The 22,616-nt window shown below is 42.3% G+C and overlaps 2 pseudogenes; both read left to right on the top strand.

The window, feature by feature from the left end:
• The first annotated feature begins 900 nt into the window (after positions 1–900).
• Positions 901–22,407, top strand: LOC135556427 (DEP domain-containing protein 1A-like; annotated as a pseudogene).
• On the top strand, positions 15,391–20,708 carry LOC135555194 (DEP domain-containing protein 1A-like; annotated as a pseudogene).
• Positions 22,408–22,616: the final 209 nt, after the last annotated feature.

The raw sequence follows: 22,616 nt of genomic DNA, 5'->3' as shown, positions 1-22,616 counted from the left end.
AACACACATCACGATAAGAGAGACAACACAACACTACATAAGGAGACACCTACGACAACAAGATAGCAAGGCAGCAACACATGACAACACAGCATGGTAGCAGCACAACATGGTAGCAGCACAAAACCTGGTACAAACATTATTGGGTACAGACAACAGCACAAAGGGCAAGAAGGTAGAGACAACAACATATCACGCAAAGCAGCCACAACTGTCAGTAAAAATGTCCATGATTGAGTCTTTGAATTAAGAGAATGAGATAAACTGTCCAGTTGGAGTGTTTTTTGCAGCTCTTTCCATTCGTTAGCTGCAGCGAACTGAAAAGACGAGCGACCCAGGGATGTGTGTGCTTTGGGGACCTTTAACAGAATGTGACTGGCAGAATGGGTGTGTAAGTGGAGGATGAGGGCTGCAGTACTGTTTTTATTTATTTACTTTTCTGCTCTTTTGCACACCAATATCTCTACCTGTACATGACCATCTGATCATTTATCACTCCAGTGTTAATCTGCAAAATTGTAATTATTCGCCTACCTCCTCATGCCTTTTGCACACAATGTATAAAGACTTTCTTTTTTTTCTACTGTGTTATTGACTTGTTTATTGTTTACTCCATGTGTAACTCTGTGTTGTCTGTTCACACTGCTATGCTTTATCTTGGCCAGGTCGCAGTTGCAAATGAGAACGTGTTCTCAACTAGCCTACCTGGTTAAATAAAGGTGAAATAAAATTAAAATTAAAATAAAATAAAAAGGCGTCGGCATGCCTCAGTATGGCTGGCGCCTAGCCAAGTGGCTGGCCGAACCGAACAAGTGTGCTCACATACTCCCTTAAAAGATCTCAGTGAAAAAAATTAGAAAAAGCGGCAATAGTACTGTTTGTCCATTTTGAGACGCCGTAGCCAGTATGCGCTCCCTTAAAATAGTTTGGATGAATCTAAGATAACTCAAGAAATCTGTCATTAATTTTGACATTTTTGCCGAAGAGATCTTTTACATGTAACTAAGATGCCTGGTGCAGTATTTTTCATTTGCAGGAAAACGAGTCGTCTCTCGTTGAATGACAAAGACTTTATTGAAGAATCCCTGCTGTTGACCAATCACCGAGGAAGGTGCGTAGACTTTGGCTCCGGACTTCGGGTTGCCTCCAGAAAAAATATTGTGTCCAATATTAACAAAAACGTCACAAAATGTCTTCATAATATATGGAGGAACTGTTTCGGCTAGGAAGCATGGTGACGCCTTAATTTCGCCCCTGCCTTCACTTATGTCCATATATGTCATATACCTCTCTACTGCAGTAGACTGTGCTCTGCTGCAGATCTAAATCATGTGTATCTAACCTCCTTTTATTTACTTTCATATTTTGTGTCACAGCAATGCCTAACTGGATAACATACTGCAGGAGGTGGTTGTTATAAACCTAGAGAAAACCATTTATATAATATCACTGTTTTCTTTGTGCTATTTTGCAAAAAAGAAGGAAAAGAAAAAACAAGTCAAAATTGCTATACACATTGGTTTATTAGTTCATTAGAAAATGTTAGAAGCATAGTTCAGAAACATTTTTAAAGAGACAAAAGGAGAGGGCCTCATTAGATGATTTACACATCGTGTTGCTATCCAGCTGTGTCCCACTGTAATTTAACTCACCCAGGCCTTTTGTTATACAAAGTAGAGTGACTTCCTTTATTTTCCCACCCATCTGTCAAACTCTCCCCACCCTCAACATATTGTTGTTTTTCAAAGGTTTTACGAAGATATATGCAACAACAAATGATTACCATAATACCCAAATAACATATTGTTATTGTTATCCTGATATTGCACAGGGGTAAAAACATTCTATAGCTTCATACACACGATTACAGTTGTTATTCCCACACAACAGTTCCCTGCTGTGTTACTACCTTTCCCATGTCCTGAGGAAAGGTGCACCCATAATTCAATATTGCAAAATATGATTAGAATCCAGAGTTAAGTTGAAGAATAATATTACTATTAGACAAGGGAGGACTTGTCTACGGGAACCAGGCAGTAACCCTGGATAGTGGAGGCCCTCGGTGATGAGATGATAGTATTAGAGGTTTCTGTCCTGCACAACTCAGCAGGAGGGACTGTATGGAGTTCTGAAGCTGCCTCCTCTGAAGATCTGATCAGAGAGAACCACACTAGTAAGCTTTCAGCTCAGCAGATCTGTTCCCCAAAACCCATTTCTTAAAGTTCCAATACAGCCATTTTTATCTCAATGTCAAAACATTTCTGGGTAACAATGAAGTACCTTACTGGGATTGTTTTCAATTTACATTTTCAAAATTAATAAAAATAACTTCTTAGCAAATAGCAATTTCTCAAGCAAGAATTTAAATTTAAATTTCTCAAGCAAACTTTAAACGACACCTTTTATGGATATATTTAAGAAATGGCTTTCTTCTTGCCACTCTTCCATAAAGGCCAGATTTGTGCAATATACGACTGATTGTTGTCCTATGGACAGAGTCTCCCACCTCAGCTGTAGATCTCTGCAGTTCATCCAGAGTGATCATGGGCCTCTTGGCTGCATCTCTGATCAGTCTTCTCCTTGTATGAGCTGAAAGTTTAGAGGGACGGCCAGGTCTTGGTAGATTTGCAGTGGTCTGATACTCCTTCCATTTCAATATTATCGCTTGCACAGTGCTCCTTGGGATGTTTAAAGCTTGGGAAATCTTTTTGTATCCAAATCCGGCTTTAAACTTCTTCACAACAGTATCTCGGACCTGCCTGGTGTGTTCCTTGTTCTTCATGATGCTCTCTGCGTTTTTAACGGACCTCTGAGACTATCACAGTGCAGGTGCATTTATACGGAGACTTGATTACACACAGGAGGATTGTATTTATCATCATTCGTCATTTAGGTCAACATTGGATCATTCAGAGATCCTCACTGAACTTCTGGAGAGAGTTTGCTGCACTGAAAGTAAAGGGGCTGAATAATTTTGCACGCCCAATTTTTCAGTTTTTGATTTGTTAAAAAAGTTTGAAATATCCAATAAATGTCGTTCCACTTCATGATTGTGTCCCACTTGTTGTTGATTCTTCACAAAAAAATACAGTTTTATATCTTTATGTTTGAAGCCTGAAATGTGGCAAAAGGTCGCAAAGTTCAAGGGGGCCAAATACTTTCGCAAGGCACTGTATTTGAAAATCCTATTAAATACAATTCCATCAACTATTTGGTTTCTACAAATAACCATTAAAATGTAGGCCATCATTGTCAATAAGAATTTGTTCTTAACTGACTTGCCTAGTTAAATTAAGGTTTAATAAAAAATAAATAAAATACTCAAATAACTGTACTGATTTTGGGTTGTGTAATTGAAAATACTCAAATAGACAGAAAAATATTTGTAATAACAGATACTCAAATACACATGCATTTGAAATCAGGTCTTATGCCAACTTCATAGTGTGGAAATATATATAAAACACAGGAAAATCACGTTTGACTGTACAGGGCCTTTAACACCTCATTTTCTTCCTTCTTTCAATATTGGAGTTTCATTTCCAATGTAATATTTATGACCATCTGCACAATTTAGCCTGCAGCTTTTAATGGGCAGCTTTATTGTAGACAATTTAGACAACAACAAAAAATTCAGTACCAAAGTTGGATGCCAATCACATCCAACTTGGGCTCCCGAGTGGCGCAGTGGTCTACGCCACTGCATTCCAGTGTCACTGCAGTACCTGGTTGAAATCCAGGCAGCATCACATCTGACTGTGATTGGGATGCCCAGTGTTGTCTGGGTTTGGCTGGGGGAAGTAAGAATTTGTTCTTAACTGACTTGCCTAGTTAAATAAATAAAACATCAAAGAACAGTAACTACCAGATTGTTTGTGATCAGTTACTGAATGTGTCATGAATGGTAACATGTCATTCAATAAGTTATTCCTGCAGGCATATATTTTATATATGCTAATGTTTACAGTACTGGCTCACTGTAGGTATGTTTAGGCTATAACTAAATGTTGTTAACTAAACTAAGCCAAAACAACAGCTTGTAGTGGCTTACTGTATGTACTGCTTTGTTGGTTGTAGGGTCATAGTGCATGCACCAGGTGGCAGTCTACATTCAATGTTTCACTATAAATTATGTTTCTCAGAATTCACTGCTACATGATATATCATTTTGATCATCTCTGAGGAGATTTGATACATTGTTGCCCATGTTGGCATAATCACTCATGAGTCTTGTCAAAGGTCTCACCTATTTGTACAGTACTCTTTTATTGAATTTGTCCGCCTATGGATAGTCACGTGACAAATGTTCAATCAGCTGCCTCCAGAACAAGGCTCATCATTTAAATAGTGTGGTACGCCAGTGAACTCTTTATTCGATCTGTGACTTCGGCGCCGTTGAGAATGTGGCAAGTTGGCCCCTGCTAGCAGCAAACTAAGACAATGTGTGCTTTTGCATGTTGATTGTCTTCCATTTCAAAGCTTCAATATTATGAGTTCGCTTGTCACTCCCGGTCCTTACAGGGCGACAAAACTGGTAATCTTTTATTGTTATGAAGTTGACCGTTAAATTAGCTTGCTAGCCAGTACAATGTGGTGAAATAATGCTGCAAGTTGACTGGGAAGTAGTTAACTAAGATCTATGCAGATCACTCAAAATGCAAAACAACACTGTATTTTATGTTTAATGTTTAGCCATACAGACAACCCCGAGCCAACAATATGTTAGGATTAGCAGTAAAGTTCTCGATACAGAGCCTTACGAATAATTAGGCCTTCTTTTACAATGTTGAATATAATTTTATTACTAAACATGCAGAAAGGGGGCGCGGGGGTAGTAGTATGTGGCCAATATACAATATACCATGGCTGACGCTTCGAACACCGACAGTAATCATTGCGCAAATAGTACCAGCATCAACCGGATATGTATGCTACAAAAGTTCGACATTGACTTTCTGCTACCATTTCTGTCAAGCCGTCTAAACATAGTTTGACCGTATGCTCTACACGGAACGCAATGCAAACGCAGCGTTTCAATTTGTACCAAAATGCAAAGAGCGGTCGATGTGTTCGAAGCGTACGGGTTGCTCTTTCGCAACGTTGAGTGCCTGGATACCTTAGCCGTGGTATATTGGTCAAATACCACGAACCCCGAGGTGCCTGAAGATATCAGCATGTTTCAGTTCGGCTGATGTTGGCTATGCGAACCTATTGTTTGCATACTCCCTTAAAATAACGCTTGAAAAGTAAAAAAAAACACGAACAGTACTATTTGTCAATTTTGAGACGTCGTAGGCAGTATCCACTTCCTCAAAATAGTCAGAATTAATCTAAGGTAACTCAAGAATTCGGTCATTAATTGTTATGTTTTTGTCGTAAATCTTAGTTGCGAAATTTTGCATCTAACTAAAATGGTTGGCACTGTATTGTCTCTCGTTGAATGACTACTTTATTAAATAATCCCTACAGTTGACTAATCATGGACGATGGGGCGTTGACTTCGGCTCCCGAACTTCGGGCACACAGTTTTCTTGAGGTCAGCCGAACAACCGAAAGTCACAACAAAGCCCAAATCCAACAAAAATGTCACAGGTGTCTTAGTATATGCACTCTAACTTCCTGTTTCGTCTGGGAAACACGAGGGCACCTTTATTGCTATTATAAACTAATATAATTAGAACACTACAACAAATGTTTTGTCATACCTATGGTAACCCGTACAATTGCCTTTATTTTAGCGCCCCAAAAACGTAATACTTCCAGATCAACTGTAATGTCAATACCATTGTAAAGCACAATTTCTTTCTTTTCCAACAGAATCAATTACATGACCTAAACACTGCCCGTTTCTGCATAATTCAAGCAGGCAATGAGCCCCGTCGGGTCTTTTTAAAAATGGCGGATGGGGAAGCGAAACTAATGTGTGATAGTGAGAAGGAGAGATGATGTGTGGGAAAATTGCTTTTTTTCACTCTCTGTCCAACTTATCACTTCTGAAATGTAAATAAAACTCTATAAAGAGTTTATATAATGTGTCATTACATACCTATTTGAAGGTTTGTGTCGAATTTGAATCGGGTTTTTAGGGCGGTGCTAAAGTGATCTTAGAAGTAAACAGAGGCTTTGAGCATGATGATGCAAAAAATGACTACCCCAGTCACTGTCCACTTCTTGTTTTTAAAGGATGAGAGAAGTGCTACTCCTGGTGGAGAGAGATTGTAAGACAGAAATAGTTGCTTTATTCGTGCTGTACGTTACGACATGACACGATGTAATGGAGGGTCTGTTTTTTTTTCAACTTTTCTCCAATACTATAGAGCCATTACCATGTCGATCAGCGCTTGAATAGAAACCTAGTTCACACCCCCGATTTTGAAGTCAACACAGTCGCTACAGTCCCATTAGTTTTCTGTGTAGCCTCGTTTGAATGTTGCGATTGCGCACATTTGTACGGAATGGGGTGAGTTTATACGGTCTGATAAACCAAGGCTGTCAGCAAATCCGCATTCAGGGCTTGAACCACCCAGATTATTGTGTTTAACATTACATGGGGAATATTTAATGGGGAGCTAACATGGCTGCCATAGAATGTTGAAGTGTAACATAAATGCATCATAATGCTCATTCTAGACATTCAGGTACATAACATTACATGGGGAATATTTTAATGCTAATTGGGAATGCTTTCAACACCTTGTAAAGTCTATGCCCTGATGAATTGAGGCTGTTCTGAGGGCAAATATACTCAATATTAAGAAGGTGTTTTGTATACTCTGTGTATATGCCTCTGTCCCGATAGTTTGCTTGCTTGCCAATGTTTTAGGATGTGCCTTAATCAGCTTAACTACATAGTTTAAAGTTCCAATGTAGCTGTTTTTATCTCAATATCAAGTTATTTCTGCGTAACAATTAAGTACCTTACTGTGATTGTTTTCAATTAAAATGGTAAACAAGAAAGAAAAATGGTCGAAGGCACTGCATGTCAGTGCAAGAGGAGTCACTACAGTCCCTGGTTCGAATCCAGGCTGTATCACATCTGGCTGTGATTGGGAGTCCCAAAGGGCGGCACATTTGGCCCAGTGCAGGCCAGGATAGGCTGTCATTGTGAATAAGAATTTGTTCTTAACTGACTTGCCTAGTTAAAGGTTACGTTAAAAATGTACTATTACTGTCTGGGAGTGGTCTGAGTGGGGAGGGGAAAACTAGCTGTTAGAGCTGCAACAAGCGATTCCGGACATGGATTCTCAATCCACGAAACCCGTAGTGATATCAAATATTGGCGATATTACTCTGTAATGTAGACGTTTGCTAAACAATTTGTATGTTGATGTAGTGCCCATCGGTTATGAGAGTTCCAACCTCTGTGTTGAGAAATGATGTTTGTACTGTCAGTTTCTGGGAGGAGGGAGAAGGTATACAAATACCTACCCATCACCCCTATCATTGTCAAATAGTTTAAGCTCAATAAAGGGCTGGTTTACGGTTTCCCAGTGGGTGGGCGGGGTGAGTGGAATATGGAGTTGCGGTGGAAGATGATCGTATCGAATGCGAGTAGGCCGGAAACAACCTGATCTCGAGCGGACGATAGAGAGAGAAGTGATCAAAAAGTGTGCTGAGTAAGGCAGGATGCCCTTCCTGCGAACCGAAAAAAGGGTCCGCCAGTGGGTTGGGTACCACTGGTGAAATCTTCTCATCTTGACCCAGTGCGTGGTGTGCTCCAAGGAGTGCAGGCTGGGCCAAGGGACCCCTTGAAGTACCAATTTACCCCCCTTCCGTCGCCGGTTCGGAGCGTTCCGAAAGGGCCAATCACTAGGGAAGTCCGTTGGTTACGCCGAACATCCGCTCGTTCTACCAAGGCTGGGTTAAAGCGCTAGACGTGAGGAGTATGTGGGAATTTTCGCCACGAGTGTGTTGCATCGTGGTTATGTCGCCTGTAAGGCCTCCGGTCGGAAGGAAGGCGGCTGACGCGCAGCCCATAACGCGGAAAAGTCAGGCTCGTCGGGTTTAGCGCAAAAGGGTGACAACTTGAAGTTATCCAACCGGCGGGACTGTATATAACATACTCGTGCTCCTCACGCAATAGCGTGTAAATATCGAGGTGAATATGCGTCGGCGAGAGCAACTATGACTACCTTAAAATAGCCAAACCCGTAGTGATATCAAATATTGGCGATATTACTCTGTAATGTAGACGTTTGCTAAACAATTTGTATGTTGATGTAGTGCCCATCGGTTATGAGAGTTCCAACCTCTGTGTTGGGAAATGATGTTTGTACTGTCAGTTTCTGTTTCAAAGAACACTAAAACCTACACTAGCATGAGCTTTGCGGTCTCTATTGTCCAACGATCTGTTATTGAACACATGATGTGACATGACCTGTTCGCTAACAGTTTAAGTGACTTGTAGCTGCTGTGATTGGACAATACAGCAGTTATTGAGTGCCGTCATGTGTTCGCAGGATGAGTAGTTTGTACGACAACTAACTCTGGTATCTACATAGCCTTGACTTTTCGTCTCAGTAAAAAATGTTTTTTATATATATATGTATTATTTTTGTACCCATTCAATGTTTGGAAACACGCGCCCACATGTTGTTGAAATTAGTATGCTACAAATGAGTGAGTGTCAGTTTCAGAACCGAAATTGTGGGCAGAAGGGCGTGTCCTTTCGGAGCCCTATAGGCAGAGTTTTGGAACTGTCTTTCTTATTGGTCTATTAACTAATTTATGTCCCCAGGCAGGCCAAAACTCAGTCTTTTCAAACAGCTCTCACACTAAAACGACATCTTTTTCACAATAGTATTCCAACCTCCTAGTGTGCTAAAAGTAATATCACACAAATCACCTTTTTGGGACTTCAACCCAAATACAATGTTACAGATAATTAGCTAATCTTTTAGAAAGTACTGTAGGCATGCATGCATACAGCTACTTACATTTTCCATTTGCAGTGGAATGAAGTTGCAAAGCTGTCCGAGCGGGAATAGTTGAAGGAATTTAATTCCTCTGTTTTAATTTCCAATTCAAATTAAACACTGTCAATTCATAAGAATTTGTAAGACCCTTATTTTATAGGAATGGACAGAGCCCGGTCTTAAAAGTCAAGTATCAGCCTTTAATCAAGAGAGTACTGCCACAATACAGGTTACCACAGGTTATAAACTGAAAATTACGTCCTTAGTTCCAGCCCCAATCCGTGCCATATCCGTTCCAGTAGAAAGGCTGTCTCTCCAGCCTTCCCACATCCGCCTCCCTACCAATTTAATATAATTTACGAGTCAAGGTTTTATTGTGTAGATAAGAACTCTAGCCAGTCTGATTCATTTGTACCAAGGAACAGACAGTCATTGTTCTAACTTTTGCCCACGTTCATACACACATTATTTTCAGTACTGGGATCAAGAATGAAAACTCATACATATACAGTAACATTTAATATTCTGATTAGTACATGTACAGTAACATAATAGTATTCGAATTAGTCAGTCCTGATTGAAATGTATACATAATTAGTCATCATTGATAAAAATTCCCTTAACAGGAATGCCTCTGCGAAAATATCGGCAGCACTTCAGAGTGTATGTGAACTGTTTTACTGCTGTGGCAGCTGTCGACTGGTTGCATGAACTGCTCAGGAACAATAGTAACTTCGGACCAGATGTCACCAGGCAACAGACTGTCCAGCTGCTGAAGAAGTTCCTCATGAATCATGTGATAGAGGATGTAAAGGGCAGATGGGGTTCCGAAGATTTCGAGGACAACTGCCATCTCTACATGTAAATTTATCTATTTGGTGAATTTCTTTTGAATTGTAGAATCTGTAAACATGCAGTATCAAAGCATACTTGCTGTTGATATTTGTCTGACACTTTTCCTTACTGTGTATGTGATTGACAATACATTTGATTTCACAAATGTATTTAAATAATTTCACCTGGAATGTCCTAGGTTCCCTTCTCTTTTGAAGGGAATTCCCCATTGCCCACTTACGTCAGGGCCTGCATCAGTAAAGAAGAGTTTCTCAATGAGGGAAAAGGAAGGCTTCAAATGTAGGAGTTCCAAGAAACTGGACAAAGATACTGTAGTAATTACCGTTGATGTTATAAATGTAACCCTATTATGGCCTGATGACTCATCCTGAGTTTAATTCCGCTGGACACTCCTTCAAATTAGTGGATTTGCCTATTTCAGCCATACCCGTGTCTGACGGGTGTATAAAATTGAGCACACAGCCAATCATTCTCCAGAGACAAACACTGGCAGTAGAATGGCCTTACTGAAGAGTTCAGTTACTTTCAATGTGGCACTGTAATAAGATGCCACCTTGCCCACAAGTTAGTTAATCAAATTTCTGCCCTGTTAGAGCTGTCCCGGTCAACTGTAAGTGCTGTTATTGTGAAGTGGAAAACGTCTTGGCCGCAAAGTGGTCTGCCACATAAGCTCACAGAACCGGAACTGCCGAATCCTGAAGCGCATAATAATCGTCTGTCCTCGGTTGCAACACCCACTACCGAGTTCCAAACTGCTTCTGGAAGCAATGTCGGCACAATAACTGTTTGTCAGGAGCTTCATGAAATGGGTTTCCATGGCTAAGTAGCCGCACACAAGCCTAAGATCACCAGGCACAGTTGGTGGAGAAGGAATAATGGTCTGAGCCTGTTTTTCATGGTTAGACTAGGCCCCTTAGTTCCAGTGAAGGGAAATCTTAACTCTAGATGATTCTGTGCTTCCAACTTTGCGGCAACAGTTTGTAGGAGGACGGCAGGTAGCCTAGTGGTTAGAGCGTTGGGCCAGTAACCGAAAGGTAAAAATCTGTCCTTCTGCCCCTGAGCAAGGCAGTTAGCCCACTGTTCCCCGGGTGCCAAAGACGTGGATGTCGATTTTAAGGTAGCCCCCCGCACCTCTCTGATTCAGAGGGGGTTAAATGCAGAAGACACATTTCAGTTGAAGGCACTGTTGTACAACTGACTAGGTATCCCCCTTTCTTGTTTCAGCATGACAATGCCCCCATGCACAAAGCGAGGTCCATACAGAAATTGTTGTTGTTGATCAGTGTGGAAGAAGTTGACTTGCCTGCAGAACCTTGACCTCAACCCAATCGAACACCGTATGGATGAATTGGCATGCCGACTGCAAGCCAGGCCTGGTCACCCAATATCCGTGCCCGACCTCACTAATGCTCTTGTGGCTGAATGGAAGCAAGTCCCTGCAGCAATGTTCCAACATCTAGTGGAAAGCCTTCGTAGAAGAGTGGAGGCTTTTTATAGCAGCAAAGGGGGACCAACTCCATATTAATGCCCATGATTTATGGAATGAGATGGTCAATAAGCTGGTGTCCACATACTTTTGGTCATGTAGTATACATGAAGTCAACATGAAGGCCATTGTACAAAAATTCATCAGCGATTGGATCGTCTCTAACATCTGAGAATGAGTATCAAAGTTGATAACAACATCATGTAGGCCAGTTATGGCCCAACCCATTGGTTTCCGGGACCAATCAGAACAGTCAGTGTTTCGCATTCCAGAAGTTGTCGGGGAGGGAGGCAAATCCAGACTGTTGAATGATCGATGACTCTGCATCTGTCCCATTATGGTGTTTGTGAGCACACGGGCAGCACCATTGAGGCCATCTCCATTTTTGAAGTAGTCCATTTTCTTCTACTTCTGAGTTGGTAAACAAACTGAAATGGTGCATACTGCCACCTGGAGTGTGTTTGGAACAGGTATAAAGCCAAGGTTGATGAATTACCGCCACCTGCAGATATCGAATGTTTGCTCACGAGTGTAATTCATTGGCAGATCCCTCCTGATGACCTGGATGGAATTATCAGATCCATAGGAAGTCTCACCCATTTGAATACTTGAAAATTGTGGAAGTCCTCAATGGAGCTTCTCCTGCTTAAACAAGCTTTTGAGCACGAGTCCTCTATCATTTGTTTGGCCGGAGCGCTGTGGATGGGTAGCCGGGCAACCGCAGTGTCTCTGGTATGACTTCCTCACTTGTCTACATAATTGACAGATGCATTATTATTTTTCACAGGAAAATGTGGTTCGCTCAAAACAAGATATGGAGCCTGAGCCTGTGAGCGAAGTGGTACAGCGCAGAGTACTAACAGAGGAAGAAATCCAGGATGTTTGGAGAGGCATCACTCTCACACAGTAAGTTCCCCTCTTAAATTCTTCTCAAAAGTTTGAATGGTTAGATCCTTAATCTATTGCCATTTCATGTTTTCAGCCTGCAGAGAACATTGGGATTGACCTTGTCACGAACCGGCTCAAAGCCCGTAACAAAGGGAGACAACGTGGAGATAATAAATATATATTTTGTTACTCCTTAACCAAAGAAACTAAGGAAAATATACAATGGTGTGTTTAATCAGTAATCAGTAGTGTAAGTGAGTGTTTTGCAGGCATGAATGTGATAATGCAAGGTGTTGAAAGGTGCCAATGCAAACAAACGGCCACCAAGAACCACAACACAATCTACAAAGGTGTCTGCATGGAGAGAGTCTCCTCCATGAATGTGGAAGAGGTCTATTTATCCTGGGACACACCTGGCCCAGGTGTTTCCCATGTAGCTGACGACCCTCCCCAACTCCGCCCACCGGCATCCTAACAAGGAAACAAGAACAAACACAGAATACGGCAGACAGAGTGGGAGGGTCGTCACATTCCCCCCCATAAAACCGGGGACCAACAAGGACCCCGGAACATACCAGCCTCTGCAGTCCCAAATTGACACAGCCTCTGCAGTCCCAAATTGACACAGCCTCTGCAGTCCCAAATTGACACAGCCTCTGCAGTCCCAAATTGACACAGCCTCTGCAGTCCCAAATTGACACAGCCTCTGCAGTCCCAAATTGATGAGGGGTTATGTGTTCACACCTCCACCTGCACCAACCAACCTCCTCCCCAGACCTCAGCAACCTTTGCGCATGGGAAGCAATATTTAAGAGGAAAGAAAACAAGACCAGGAGGGAACAGACAGGAAAGATAGATGACAACCCCAACCAATGGTCAGTCACGTAAACATTCAGTAACATGGCACAAAAGACCACAACAGCTACAAACTCCAACGAAAAGAATATCAGGGTCCTTCATTTTTGCAACTCCCAATGATTCATAGTCACTTCCAGCGATTCATAGTCACTTCCAACGATTCATAGTCACTTCCAACGATTCATAGTCACTTCCAACGATTAAGAATTTCACTAATTTCAATCATTTAACCTTGTAGTGTTCAGCCATCTGCAACAGCTGTTCTTTAGTACATAATTCTAACAGGTCCTCTGATGGAAAGCGAATGAACTTGTGTACATGAGACACCATAGTCATAAGTAAAGTAAATAATCTTGCTCAACCCCTCTGCTGAGCACATCAGACCACAACCAGAGAAATGACAATCACCCTGAGCACCACAGAAGAGAGATGAGATATGGAGCTTCCCCAAACCTACAATAACTCAACTCTAGTCTTCGTGCAGATTTGAGGTGGGAATTTACGCACTGTAGCCCGCTGGCAAGGAAAAACTCCCCAGCATGCTGGAAAATTCCACCAAGCCACGGATGTGCCCCCGAGACAACTGCTCAGTCCACAGACCACACAAAAATAACAAACATTTAACCATGCCAAACATGTCCAAAAATGAAACACGTCGCTAAGCCTATCAGGGGTAAAAGGCTATAGCTCCAGGTAGCAAGTTCCACTACCCTACACAAATCTCCTACCGAGGTACACAGCCGATTTACTCACCTCCTCAGACTGACTTCCCAATAGAAAGCAGAACAAGAGTTCAGGCTAGGCAGGGCCTGGAAACTAACCATTATCTCTCTCCAACGCAGCACACAAACCAAGCAACAAAAGCAACCAATACTGGGCCTATCAAACTCAAACACAATATGCAAACCAAACACGTACCTTCACGGTCTCCCAAACCAATAGTTCAAAAATCCCGGAAGAGCCCCCACTTGTCACGAACCGGCTCAAAGCCCGTAACAAAGGGAGACAACGTGGAGATAAGGAGTAACAAAATATATATTTATTAACCAAAGAAACTAAGGAAAATATACAATGGTGTGTTTAATCAGTAATCAGTAGTGTAAGTGAGTGTTTTGCAGGCATGAATGTGATAATGCAAGGTGTTGAAAGGTGCCAATGCAAACAAACGGCCACCAAGAACCACAACACAATCTACAAAGGTGTCTGCATGGAGAGTCTCCTCCATGAATGTGGAAGAGGTCTATTTATCCTGGGACACACCTGGCCCAGGTGTTTCCCATGTAGCTGACGACCCTCCCCAACTCCACCCACCGGCATCCTAACAAGGAAACAAGAACAATCACAGAATACGGCAGACAGAGTGGGAGGGTCGTCACAACCTCACTTGAGGATGTTTTGGATCCAAGACACGTCAATCCTCAAAACATTGTGTACAACATGACCATTGTGAACAAGCATGGGGTTGTTACACTTGAGGATACGACGGGTAGGTCTGATTTTATATCTGCACTCTGTCTACACAGTGTAGACCAGGGGTATCAAACATACAGCCCGCAGGCCAGATCCAGCCCGCTAGGGGGTCCAATCCGACTTACGGGTGTGTAGAAATGATAAAGGACGTACATTCATAGTTTCTTGACTGTGTCCAGCTCGCTAATAATCACCTAAATGAAAGCTAGACAGTCAAAGAGCATTAAATCCAAAAACAATAAATGGGACTTAATTTGCAAATTTCGACGGCGAGGAAAAGTAACCAATTTCAGTGCGGCCTGCCGGGCCTCATTGAAGCTTTTTTTGCAAGGTCTTGCAAGGTCTTGCAAACTGTAAGTTACTTTTTTGTGTGTATTGTATGAATATTTCCCCTGATATGAAACAAGACTCAATATGAGAGTTTTTGTTTCAGACCAACATGTCAAATATCACCCATACCATTCTAGGGCCGAAGTATGATGCCAGCCAGCCATCCTATCCTGGGTTTGAGAGGGATGCGTTTAAAACGGTCTCTGACTACTTCTATAGCATCCCTCGGCCAATTCTCACATCTGAATACTACAAGTTGTTTGTCAACATATTGGGTATGTATACATTTGACAAACCTTTGAATTAAATGCATTATTGTCAAAGGTGAAATTGTATGACACTCAATTTCAATGGTTTCTCTGTTCCTCCCTAACCTGTTACTAAAATCTGGATTAAATTTACCCTTCTCTAAGCCCTGCCCCCTTTGGTTACTGTTGAGCTCAAGCTGTTCAATTTCATTGTGTATTAAAAGACCGACTACCCCTTGCTAATCAGGAAATTGGATATGTTGTGGTGGACTGTCATTACAATTGCTTCACATGACCTGGTAGTGTGGCTAGCCATTGAATGGCTCTGAATTCACTCAGCATGGCGCTAAGTAGCTAGAGCTCTCAAATCATACCCTGATGTTGACAGCAGATGGGAGTTGTATTCATAACTTGACTGGTTAACATGCATTTAGAGAAAACAAGTTATATTGAGTGGCTGACTAGCATTGGCAATGTTTGGTGGTCTATGAGACTTGGCTAGCTAACCAGCAGAGCTAGCAAACAATGTAACGTATAATATAACAATGTAAAGTATAATTTCAGATTGGAAGAATACTCCAACAGACTCTGCATTTCAGGAATAAACAGTAGCAAGTGCCCCCCTCCCCATTTGAGTGCTGCCATTGGTTGCCCCAAAGTCCAGTGTGGGGCTTAGCAAAGGGTCAATTCACCCGTAATGTCATTTCCACTCCATCTTTAGCAACATTTGCAGTTATTTGTAAATTAGAGTACGCATCTCAGTACACATCTCAGGTGTGGTTAATGGATTCAGGTTTACATTAGTTAATATGAGTAATGTGAATGGTGTTTTACATTTTCATCCTTCTCTATGAAATGCCTCTGTAAATGGGAAAACAATTTATTTTGGATGAGATATTGTTTGAGACATATCTTCACTCTCCAGTTGAACAATAAGATTGACGATATCTAATACAAGCAGCATGAAACTGCAACGGGTTTATTTGCCTCATAATAGAGGATGTCTCGACTGCGCTGTGACTTGTGTTATTACTAACTCGTGTGTCCAATTTAGCCCCCCTCCTCCCAAGAAATGTGCCCACTCTTGTTTGTCCTGCCGGCTTCACAAGTTTTGTTTTTGTGTCTACATTTTGGCTCCTAAAACTGAGGAAAGTGAAAAAACCAAGAGGTGCCCAGCTACTCAAAGCTACCCCCAGCCTGCAAAATAGCATCACATGAACAGTGCTGTTAACCAATTCAAATCTACCGAATCTCTGCTGTTGAGCTTAATTCGGAAGGGGGCTTTTGATGAGGGCGACTCACCAATGAGGGAAGTGCTCAGCTCAAATGCCCAGTCCACGTATGCAGCTTTGAAGACAGGTTGTACCAGGAGGGTCCCCCAGATGGGCCTGCCAGGCTGAAGGGCCAGTTCTGGGGATCCCCAGAACTCCTTCCGAACAGTTCTGAGGATGTCCTTGAAGGCAGCAGTCTAAGCTTGTCCCGGTCAGAGAGCAGTGGAGCCTTGTCCATTAGGCTCAGACCCAGGAGCTGTTCCCTGGAGAGAATCTTGGATGAATTGCCAGAGTCCAACTTATGCTCCCGACTCAAGTTGTTCCAGTCTTCCGAGAGTCTGGCGTCCTGCAAAAGTAACAATGGCAGCAAGTACAGCACTCCACCTCAGAGTAAAACACTCTCAGCCAGACAGCTGCCCTAACTCTGAATCCCAAGGCTTTGTCACCATGGGAACTCTTCCTAGTTGTGACACGAGTTCAGGTGTGACTTCTGTAGAGGGTAGCGCTCACTGCTCCAGAATCGGCACCTCCCTACCAATGGACAACCCCTCATTCAGTCAGATGCCCAAGGAGCATTGGTACCTGTTTGGATATAGCTAAGCACAGAAATATGTCTGCCAGCTGTTTTGGTGTTAATGTCCTTGCAGCAGACATCACCATGAAGCCAGACTCCTCCATTATTGGCCTGAGGGGCCCCAGTCTGCTCAACCTGAGGGCCAGCAGCATGCACCTCAGACCAGAGCCCTCTGTTAGCAGGCGCTGTCAGCTCTCTGGACCTGTCTAGGCCGACCCTTGCTCTGTCTTCGGTGTCCACTTATGCACGGTACCGGAGTCCCAAGCAAAGTAAGCCTGCGTCTGCAAATCAAACTTTGTCTCGTGCCGAATTCAAGTGTAGACTTTCCTGTGAAATGCTTACTTACCAGCCCTTAACCAACAGTGCAGTTCAAGAAGAAAATATTCACTAAATAACCTAAAGTAAAAAATAATAAGTGACAATAACGGGGCTATTTACAGGGGGTACCGGCACCGCATCAGTGTGTGTGGGTACAGGTTGAGTTCATTTGTACATGTAGGTAGGGATGAAGTGACTATGCATAGATGATAAACAGCGAGTAGCAGCAGTGTACAAAACAAATGGCGGGGGAGTGTCAATGTAATAGTCCGGTGGCAATTTGATTAATTGTTCACCAGTCTTATGGCTTGGGGGTAGAAGCTGTTAAGGAGCCTTGTGATCCTAGACTTGGTGCTCCGGTACCGCTTGCGGTGCGGTAGCAGAGAAAACAATCTATATAACTTGTGACTGAAGTCTCTGACAATTTTATGGATTTTCCTCTAACACCACCAATTATATAGGTCCTGGATGTCAGGAAGCTTGGCCCCAGTAATGTACTGGGCCGTACACACTACCCTCTGTAGCAGCTTACGGTCAGATGCTGAGCAGTTGACATACCAGGCGGTGATGCAACCGGTCAGGATGCTCTCGATGGTGCAGCTGTAGAACTTTTTGAGGATCTGGGGACCCATGCCAGATCTTCTGTGTCTCCTGAGGGGGCAAAGGTTTTTTTGTGCCCTCTTCACGACTCATGGTCTGCTTGGACCATGATAGCTCGTTGATGATGTCGACACCAAGGAACTTAACTCTCCACCCGCTCCACTACAGCCCCGTAGATGTTAATGGGGGCCTGTTCAGCCCGCCTTTTCCTGTAGACCATGATCAGCTCCTTTTGTCTTGCTCATATTGAAGGAGAGGTTGTTTTCCTGGCACCACACTGCCAGTTCTCTGACCACTTCCCTATAGGCTGTCTAATCGTTGTTGGTGATCAGGTCTACCAATGTTGTCAGCAAACTTAAGGATGGTGTTGGTGTCGTGTTTGGCCACGCGGTTGTGGGTGAACAGGGAGTACAGGAGGGGAGTAAGTACACACCCCTGGGGGGGGAAATCAGCTTGGCAGACGTGTTGTTGCCTACCCTTACCACCTGGGGGTGGCACATGAAGTCCCAGGATCCAGTTGCAGAGGGAGGTGTTTAGTCCCAGGGTCCTTAGCTTAGTGATGCGCTTTGTGGGCTTTATGGTGTTGAACGCTGAGCTGTAGTCCATGAACAGCATTCTCATGCAGGTATTCCTTTTGTCCAGGTGGGAAAGGGCAGTGTGGCATGCGATTTGAGATCGCGTCATCTGTGGATCAGTTGGGGCGCTATGCGAATAAGAGTGGGTTTGGGAGGATGCTGTTGATGTGAGCCATGACCAGCCTTTCAAAGCACTTCATGGCTACTGACGTGAGCTCTACGAGGCGGAAATAATTTAGGCAGGTTACCTTCGCTTCCTTGGGCACAGGGACTATGGTGGTGTTCTTGAAACATGTAGGTATTGTGTGGATGAAGTTGAAAATACCAATGAAGATACTTGCCAGTTGGACTTTGTAGTTCGTAATAGTTTTCAAGCCCTGCCACATCAGAGTGTCAGAGCCGGTGTAATAGGTTTCAATTTTAATCCTGTATTGACACTGCTTGTTTGATGGTTCGTCTGAGGGAATAGCGGGATTTCTTATAGGCGTCCAGATTTTTAAAAAATAATATTTTTTTAACTTTTATTTAACTAGGTAAGTCAGTTAAGAACAAATTCTTATTTTCAATGACGGCCTAGGAACAGTGTTAACTGCCTGTTCAGGTTAACTGCCTGTTCAGGGGCAGAACGACAGCTCGGGGGTTTGAACGTGCACTCCACCTCAGGACAGGTCCAACTCTCTAACCACTAGGCTACCCTGCCGCCCCGCTCCTTGAAAGCGGCAGCTCTAGTCTTCAGCTCGATGCGGATGTTGCTTGTAATGCATGTCTTCTGGTTGGGATATGTACGTATGGTCACTGGGGACGACGTTGTCGATGCACTTATTGATGAAGCCGATGACTGAGGTCGTATACTCCTCAATGCCATTGGATGAATCCCAGAACATATTCCAGTCTTAGCAAACCAGTCCTGTAGCATCCGCGTCATCTGACCACTTCCGTATTGAGTGTGTCACTGGTACTTCCTGCTTTAGGTTTTGCTTGTAAGCAGGAAGCAGGAGGATATAATTATGGTCAGTTTTGCCAAATGGAGAGCTTCTACATCTCTGTGTAAAGGTGGTCTAGTTATTATTTTTTTTCCCCCCTCTTGTTGCATATGCTGGTAAAAAAATTGGTAAAACTGATTTACGTTTGCCAGCATTGAAGTCCCCTGCTACTAGGAGCGCTGCTTCTGGGTGAGCATTTTCTTGTTTGCTTATGGCTTATTGAGTGCTGTCTTAGTGCCAGCATCAGTCTGTAGTGGTAAATATACTGCTATCAATAATATAGAACTCTCTTGGTAGACAGTGGGGTCTACAGCTTATCATAAGGTGCAATACCTTCAAGACTTCTTTATTAGATATCGCGCACCAGCTGTTATTGACAGACACCCCCCACCGCTTGTCTTACCAGACGTAGCTTCTCTGTTCTGCCAGTGCATTGGAAATCCCTCCAGCTCTATTATCCCTGTTGTCGTTCAGCCACGTCTCAGTGAAACATAAGATATTACAGTACTTAATGTCCCGTTGGTAGGATAATCATAGGTCATCAATTTTATTTTCCAATGATTGCATGTTAGCAAGTAGAATTGATGGCAGTGGGATTCTTGCCTACGGATTCTCAAAAGGAAGCCCGATCTGAGTCCTCTTTTCCGCTATCTTTTCACACAAATGACGGGGCACTAGGCCTGTTCCCGGGAGAGCAGTATGTCTTTATTGTTGGACTCGTTAAAGGAAAAAGCTTCTTCCAGTTTGTGGTGAGTAATCCCAGTTCTGATGTCCAGAAGTTATTTTTGGTCATAAGAGACGGTAGCAGCAATGTTATGTACAAAATAAGTTGTAAAAAATTATTTACATACAATGCAAAAGAGGAATAAAATGGCACAATTTGGTTACGGGAATGTAAAATGCCAGCCATTCTCTTTGGCGCCATCTTAACTGAATGCTTGTGTGTTGTGCTTTTGCATGTCTTAACACCTGACTAACATTACTCATTGGGATTTCACTAATATGGGGTGAGGATCGAATTGTCCTTTAAGGTTATCACTGGAAGAATTTCAAATGTATCCATATGGATGCTCTCCAGAACTTTAAACTGGTCTGTTTAAAGTCTGCCTTGATACTCCCTATGCCTAGATATGACATTACATTTAGTAACTTGTACAAGTGTTATTACTGTAGTGAGAAGCAATTGTTTTTTTGCCATTGCAATATACATGTATTTCTTCCAGTTAATCACACGGAGGCTTCAGTCACTTCAATGTATTTCATTAGCCTCAAGTTCTAGTGGTTGTGTGTATCATTATGATCTGATGTGTACAAAGGGCCAACTTCACACCCATTCTGTGTGAAGGTCTCCTCCAGCCTCAGTTGGAGCAGGTGGCCATTGAGGCTCTGCAGCTCTGCACCCTGTTTCTGCTCCTGCCAGCCGAAGGAAGCTCCAGCTGCTGATGAGAATGATCTCCCGGATGAGTCAGAACATGGACCTGCCTCGGCTCCATGACGCCATAGCAACACACACACTGGTGAGGAGAAACATGTTTTACAATTCTGCGTGAACTGAACATGGTAAACCTAAAAAGAGCATGAAATGAACATGTCCTCAACTCCATTATTCAATCCCATTGCGTTTTCAGATGGCGCATATGTTCTCTCACTGCGTGCTGGGCTGTAAGGAGGAGATGGACCTGGATGAGCTGCTGGCCACCAGACTGGTCTCCTTCCTCATGGATCATCACCAGGAGATCATCCAGGTGCCTGTCTATCTGCAGAATGCAGTCCAGGACCACATCGCCTACCTCAGGAAAGTGCAGGTACAGTACTACTGTCGCTTTTATTTTTATAAAGCTTCCATGATCAATTTTCTATTATTATAAAAAAAAATTCAACTGCTTACATTGACGTGTATGAGATTTGAGCCTGTTTTCTTTCCTCCCCTAGATAACATACCCAGGCATTGTTGGTGCCCCTGTGCCCGTCCACTCCTTTTATAGACGGATCAGCACTAAAGAGTTTGATGAGTAGAAGCTGAGTTTGTCCCAGAAGAGCAAGCCACCATTGCTGATAAGCATGAAGAGACCACACGCTTTTAGTATTAGAAACTGAAGGTACATTTTGTTCTTGCAGCTAAATGAAAGGTGGGAGGAATATACAGGTGAGATCTCCTCCCAATTTAGACTGCAAGTATGTAAAAATTATCTTTAGGGTTGAATTATGCATATTTTATGTTGAGTAATGTGTTTTTGTGTATGTTATTTTGAAACTACTGCAGTAGTTATCTTTAGTGCACCAATTAAGTTACTTTGATTTCTTATGGAGTATAATAAGAGACTAAAGCAAACCAAGATTAGATTTGGTGTTTTTCTGTCAATGTTGCAATTGATCTACATTCATACACTACCATTGACAGAGTATACAGTATTCAAACTTTAAAACGTTTGAGCTTTTTTAGGGATTACATTTGTTACTAAGTGTGATTTGTCTACTTAGTTCATTAGGTTTGTATGAAGTGCTCATAACATTTTGTATCCATTTCACTTTTTTTTCTTTTTTCTGGCATTGCACTTTTCTGTAGTTCTTTCATCTAATGTATTTTTTTTATTCCATAATTCTCTTAAAGTTAAGCTCAAACTGCTTTATTTTATATTTTGGGCTTGGGATTTGTCTCTATTTTCTTACCTGGTAAGTTATGTTCAGCCATTTCGGATACAGAAAAGTTTTGCACTATTTTCTGTCATTTTAAATGAATGGTAGCTTTGACCAATCAATACAATTGTTTATATATATATATATATATCTGCCATATTATGTATTTTTTGCCATCGATGAAGTCTTAAACCTTTTGGAATCCGTTTGATGCATTTTCCGAATACCTCTATGGCTGTATACTTACCTCAAAGGAAGAGCCAATTACAACAGTTATGAACTTTTGTGTATTATTTCCTTGCCAAGAATCTGTTATGCTACATTCTTAGGAGAATGTCCAACTGTAAAACTAAATGTTTTCTCCTTACTAATTATGCAAATATATTGGCTTAATGTTTTGACGGATGTGGTTTATTTCATATTTGTTTACCTTAGTGTCCTTGTACTGTCTGGCACAAGAAGGGAGAGCTATGGTTGCTACTCAGACAGAAATACTGCCTTGCATCACTATTTGCTTTTTAAAATGCACAAATTCCACAGTATCATTGCACTATCCCTGGAAGGATGTGGCAGAGAAATCTCTTATAATTCCAAGTGCATTGCAACCC

The sequence above is a fragment of the Oncorhynchus masou genome, chromosome 15, assembly GCF_036934945.1.
Source record: "Oncorhynchus masou masou isolate Uvic2021 chromosome 15, UVic_Omas_1.1, whole genome shotgun sequence".
In the NCBI taxonomy this organism is placed as follows: domain Eukaryota; kingdom Metazoa; phylum Chordata; class Actinopteri; order Salmoniformes; family Salmonidae; genus Oncorhynchus; species Oncorhynchus masou.
This window is presented reverse-complemented; position numbering and strand designations above follow the sequence as displayed.